Source organism: Squalius cephalus, assembly GCF_949319135.1.
Source record: "Squalius cephalus genome assembly, chromosome: 16".
Taxonomy (NCBI): Eukaryota; Metazoa; Chordata; class Actinopteri; order Cypriniformes; family Leuciscidae; genus Squalius; species Squalius cephalus.
The window spans coordinates 17,919,821-17,926,739 of record NC_137137.1 but is presented as its reverse complement, the minus strand read 5'-3'; positions in this window follow the sequence as shown (position 1 = coordinate 17,926,739).

Here is a 6,919-nt window from a genome sequence, read left to right as displayed (position 1 = left end):
GTCCATGTAGAGTGTCCATGTGGTTGCTTCTATATAGGGATGACTAAGGAAATTAAAGATCAGATTATCAGATCATAAAAATGCCATTCGAGTCTGCAACCCTCTATACCCTATGGACCTACATTATAGAGATAAAAATCATGGTAGCCCGAGTACATTGAAGATAATCGGCATAGAACATGTCCCTAAGTCAATAAGAGGAGGAGATAGGGTTAACAGGCTTTTACAGAGAGAGTCCTTCTGGATTTATACACTGAGAGCAACTACATGTCCAGGCTTAAACTGAGAATTCGATTTTGTACCTTTTTTGTAATAAGGTTTTGGAATAAAAAATATTAACGTCACTTTGAATTAGGCACATTATTCATTTGTGATTTATAAATTTTTATAATTAATTATTAATTTGTGATTAATTTTTCTTTCAGTTAATATGGGCTATTTATCAGGCAGGTGCCTATGCACTGTCAGAGTCTTCTGGGTTAAAATGGAATTACAGGTTGTTGTTGCACTGTCTCAGATTTTGTTCAAACCTTGTCTATATCAAGAATGTGTCCCAATACCAAGGCCTGTAAAATATTTCTGTTCAAATCCTGTCTTCATATTTTCAGCCCTTGAAATTACTTCAGTTTTACAGCCTGAAAATCACAATATTTGGACATTAATATAATGAAAAGTATTATTCATAGGCATTATCTACTTATCTAAAAATAAAACTTGTGATTTGCTTTAAAATATCGAAACACAATTTTGGCCATTTATAGCATTATCTATTTTAATGTGATAAAAACACTAAATAATAATTTTGACTATGTATTGGTATCTAATTTACGGTGGTATAAAGTGCTGGAAAAAGCTTTAAAATGGACCTTGAAAGTGCTTGAAAAGTGCTTGAATTTGACTTTGGAAAAGGTTGTGTTTGTTACTCCCTGACGAAGGCTTGTAAGCCGCAACGCGTAGGTGTGTACTTGTCACCAGTTTTTAAATGATAGGGGTGCCTTGGAATATCGAGTGCCTTGGAATATCTTTATTTTTTGAGCTGAACTATCCTTTACATCCAAAGAGCACCGAGATAAGCAATTCACACCCTGTGCAGCACTTTTTTTGCATTATTTGCTTTGATGCTGTAAATATTATATGTAGTTGTAGCCTATAATCTGAAAATACATTGTTCAACATGTATTTTCACATTAAAACTGCTATTTACAAGCCTAATCTAGTTAGGTTCTGTGTGTTTGAGCAAAAGCACCACACCAGTAGGTGGTGCTAATGTCCAATAACTTACGCGATAACATGTGATTTATGTGTTAACACGCCATTTACGCGTTAACACGTAATTACGTATTAACGCGTAAATGATGTGTTAACGCGTAAATTGTGTTAAGACGTAACACTCTGCATAGCTCTGCATAGACCGATTGGTGGCTGACTTGAAGCAGTGCATGACGGTTAGAAATTTTGTCCGACTTGACACAGCACCGACGCCACGTGACTGTGACATATGCGGTATGTCATCAAAGTAGCATGAGAGCGATTCGAGAGAAGCCGGAGAACTAAAGTTCCACTAAAGCTCAAAACTCTTTTCATGTAGTCTCGATGTTATATTGTCATGTTTATCAAAATAAAACTGATTAAAAAACGTAGACTCCACTTCATTGATAGCTATAGGCTTATGTTAAACTTTATTCTTGTTCAAACATACACTGTATGAAGCAGTAGCCTACATAAAGTATTGAATGAAAATGTCTCTGAAACATCTGTGTATTTGGCAAATGTTTCATTTATTTCACTTCAGTTGTGGTAAAGTATGCAAACACAGTGCGAGCGTCACTATGGGAAGCACAAAGTGTCCGACTTCACGTCTCCGTTTGCAGCTCCTCACCGCCTGCACATGGCAACTTTCGCCGTTCTGTTGCATCCAGCCGCAGCCGATGTCGAACATACCTTATCTCTTCTCTTAGTGGATCTGACACATACGAGATCAAAGGCGGATATCGCGGGATGTGCCGTGTTGATGATAAAATGTAAGTAATTTAAGTTCTGTTGCTTTTATATAAAAATAAATATATATATATATATATATATACAGTGAGGAAAATAAGTATTTGAACACCCTGCTATTTTGCAAGTTCTCCCACTTGGAAATCATGGAGGGGTCTGAAATTGTCACCGTAGGTGCATGTCCACTGTGAGAGACATAATCTAAAAAAAAAAATCCAGAAATCACAATATATGATTTTTTAACTATTTATTTGTATGATATAGCTGCAAATAAGTATTTGAACACCTGTCTATCAGCTAGAATTCTGACCCTCAAAGACCTGTTAGTCTGCCTTTAAAATGTCCACCTCCACTTCATTTATTATCCTAAATTAGATGCACCTGTTTGAGGTCGTTAGCTGCATAAAGACACCTGTCCACCCCATACAATCAGTAAGAATCCAACTACTAACATGGCCAAGACCAAAGAGCTGTCCAAAGACACTAGAGACAAAATTGTACACCTCCACAAGGCTGGAAAGGGCTACAGGGAAATTGCCAAGCAGCTTGGTGAAAAAAGGTCCACTGTTGGAGCAATCATTAGAAAATGGAAGAAGCTAAACATGACTGTCAATCTCCCTCTGACTGGGCTCCATGCAAGATCTCACCTCGTGGGGTCTCAATGATCCTAAGAAAGTTGAGAAATCAGCCCAGAACTACACGGGAGGAGCTGGTCAATGACCTGAAAAGAGCTGGGACCACCGTTTCCAAGGTTACTGTTGGTAATACACTAAGACGTCATGGTTTGAAATCATGCATGGCACGGAAGGTTCCCCTGCTTAAACCAGCACATGTCAAGGCCCGTCTTAAGTTGGCCAATGACCATTTGGATGATCCAGAGGAGTCATGGGAGAAAGTCATGTGGTCAGATGAGACCAAGATAGAACTTTTTGGTCATAATTCCACTAAACGTGTTTGGAGGAAGAAGAATGATGAGTACCATCCCAAGAACACCATCCCTACTGTGAAGCATGGGGGTGGTAGCATCATGCTTTGGGGGTGTTTTTCTGCACATGGGACAGGGCGACTGCACTGTATTAAGGAGAGGATGACCGGGGCCATGTATTGCGAGATTTTGGGGAACAACCTCCTTCCCTCAGTTAGAGCATTGAAGATGGGTCGAGGCTGGGTCTTCCAACATGACAATGACCCGAAGCACACAGCCAGGATAAACAAGGAGTGGCTCTGTAAGAAGCATATCAAGGTTCTGGCGTGGCCTAGCCAGTCTCCAGACCTAAACCCAATAGAGAATCTTTGGAGGGAGCTCAAACTCCGTGTTTCTCAGCGACAGCCCAGAAACCTGACTGATCTAGAGAAGATCTGTGTGGAGGAGTGGGCCAAAATCCCTCCTGCAGTGTGTGCAAACCTGGTGAAAAACTACAGGAAACATTTGACCTCTGTAATTGCAAACAAAGGCTACTGTACCAAATATTAACATTGATTTTCTCAGGTGTTCAAATACTTATTTGCAGCTGTATCATACAAATAAATAGTTAAAAAATCATACATTGTGATTTCTGGATTTTTTTTTTTTAGATTATGTCTCTCACAGTGGACATGCACCTACGATGACAATTTCAGACCCCTCCATGATTTCTAAGTGGGAGAAATTGCAAAATAGCAGGGTGTTCAAATACTTATTTTCCTCACTGTATATATATATGTGTGTATGTATGTCTGTATTAAAGAAAAAAATATTGATAAACGCATACAGTATTTGGAATGGAATTAAATAAGTACTTTGGGTGTCTTCTTCGTTATATTTATTTTCATATAAAAGCAACAGAACTTAAATTACATCCAGTTTATTAGCAACACCGTGCACAAGCGTGAATCCCGCGATATCCATCTTTGATCTCACAGGTGTCAGATCAACTGCGAGAAGAGAGAACTGTCCGGCTTGCCTGCGCTTTTTTCACTCCTCCCCTCACTGCAGCCGCCTACTCTCGACTACATAGGCTTGTTTGAGAAGCGCCTTGCCTCGCCTGAAATGTAGTCGAGAGTAGGGGGCTGCAGTGATGGGAGGAGTGAAAAAAGCACAGACAAGACGTTACGAGTTCTGCTGGTGAAGATGGCGGTGGGTGCAGACAATCTTTTCTAAGTGGAGTTAATTTTCCTGGGTTTTCCCTTCTAAAATTATTTCTTATTATGAACTGGCGACAAAAATTACTCCTCCCCTCACTGCAGCCGCCTACTCTCGACTACATTTCAGGCGAGGCAAGGCGCATCTCAAAGCCTACAAAAATTATATTACAACTTTGTGTCGAATTTTTTAACTCTATCAACTTTTACGCCGTGTTATTCATCAAGTGTTTTGACTGAACCGTGCAGCGTTGGCCTAGTCATGGCCTAGTCAAAGGAGAAATGTCCGCACAAAGTGAAGTACATTCCTACTCAAAGAATTCTAATGCTGAGAAAAGTAAGAGTGATGGAACAAGTAGCCCAGAGAGAAAGAAAAAAAGGAGTTTTCCTTGATTGATTTATATAATTTAATTAACGAGAGATCGGACAGAATTGAATCAAAGGTGTCTGAAAATGCTGTGCTCGTCGAAGACCTGCGGGAGAAAGTGGACTGCATATACAATGAAGTGGCCAGCTTTCGCATTGAAATGGACGTTCTCAAGCAGAAACATGAAGCTTATGAACAGAAAATTGCGGTGTTAGAAGAGAGGCTGTCCGATGCGGAGCATTATGGAAGGAGGTGAAATTTACGACTCTACGGGCTATCGGAGAACAGCAAAGAGGACGTCAAGGAGGCGTGTCGTGCGGTCGATCCAACATTCAACACGAGCACAGTTGATGTGGTTCATCGACTGGGCAGGCTCAACAGTGAGAACCAGCGAACCAGGCCTGTGATCATTTGATTCATTTCACGATCTGATAAAGTTATTCTCTGGAGGGCAGCCAAAACCAGCGAGTACTTGAAGACTAACAAGTTGCAATTCAAGGAAGATTTGACGCCCGCTGATAGAGCAGCGAGAGAGCGGCTGTGGCCAGAGGTGGAGCGTGCCAGGAAGGCTGGAAAGACGGCGTAATTTATTGGAGCGAAGGCGTATGTGGATGGGATCCAGATTCAACCAAAAGATGAAAAGATGGAGATCTGATGAATTTACTGTTTTAGCCGTTGGTCTTGTGAATAATCATATAGGTTCTGTCAACACTGCAATAGCCGTCGCTAAGGGAACACCTTCGGTGTGACGAATGTCTGACGCCCTTATACCATCACGCCATTTTATTGGCCAGTGGCGCTTAGCACCGCCCCGAGAATACGTCACGTAAGCTTCATATCAGCGTGCTAAGCCCATTTCATCAGGGCTGCGTTCAGCCCCGACAAAAAGTTGAAAAAAGTTTTTTTAAACAGAAACAGTCGTGCTTTGAACACCCTGTTCTGATGACGCAAGAGTTGCAACTATGGCAGCTGATAAGTCCATTCTTTGTGTTCTTTTTGAAGATTTTTAGTAGCCTGATGAAATTGTTCTAAATACATATTTTATACTGCAAAATATGCTCAATGTTACAGTCACTGCCCTTGCTGACCGTCCAGAATAAAAGAAAACATCCCAATCCAGTGAAGGGATGTGTGGAAACTGTGGTTCCTAATTATTGTGATCCAACATTTGCCTCGCATTTCAGGATGAAAAGACAAACATTTCAGGTGAAGGACTTCTTACCTCCGACACTGTGTTATGATCTATGACCTTATTATTTTTATTGTGAGTAGTAGGCTCATCATTATTGCTTATCATTGTTGATATGCTATATTTTTACTATAAAACTCTTACGACAAACATGTCTTCTAATATCTTCAATTGTTGCATAGTTGCAGTTGTAATACACAGTTGTAAACGACTTTACTTGGACCCATTGTGTGAGCTGTCTCTATATAGGGGTGGTTGATTATGGTTTCACTTTTCTAACTTTAGTTAGTGTAATGTTGCTGCTTGAGCATAAACAAAATCTGGAAGTTGAAAAAAGGAGGGGTAGAGGAGCGCTTCCTGGACTCCAAAATTTGGTTAAGATAGAGGTGCTCTTTGGATGGGAAACTAAATGCCAAAAATCAAAAAATAACTTCAAGGCACTCTCAATTGACAAAGTTAAAAAGCCTTTATTATTATGGCTTGGTCAAATTAACCTTCTAAAAAACTCCAACGTGTTTCGGCTACATGCCTTCTTCTGGGAGTTAAACAGATCTCAAACAAACAAAAGGCTTGTTTGAGATGAGCAAAATCTGCGCAGAATCGATCACCGGTGATCAGCGCGAGATGCATGCCGGTTAGAAATGTGTCCGAGTGCGGTCCGCCTTGCTCTGATGTCATGCTGACGTATGTCAAAAATCTCTCGCGAGCGCAAGGCGGCCATGTCGGATTCTGCAGTCGAGCGCAGTTGCTCTCCACTGACTGCGCTGATCAGAAGCATGATGGGAAACGACTTGCTGACGACACAGCTTGATGTTCATTGGTTTAAACAACCGTGATGTATTGCTCTTATTTAAAATGTTTGATTTTAAAACTCTGATATCATGTTTTATGTGTACGTTATGTGGTAATATTCCCAAACTACCTCAGTGCGATGGGTTATGCAATGTAATTTTTATTTAAAAAAAAAGAAAAGAAAAAAAAAAAAAAAAAAGAAAAAAGACTGAAAAACATGTATTTGGAATGGAATTAAATAAGTAGGCTATGCTACTTTTGGTGTCTTGTTCATTATATTTATTTTCATATAAAAGCAACAGAACTTAAATTCCACTCAGTTTATTAGCAACACTGTGCACGAGCGTGAATCCGGTGAATCCCGCGATATCCGTCTTTGATCTCGCAGGTGTCAGATCCACTGCGAGAAGAGAGAACTGTCCGGCTTGCCTGCGCTTTTTTCACTCCTCCTC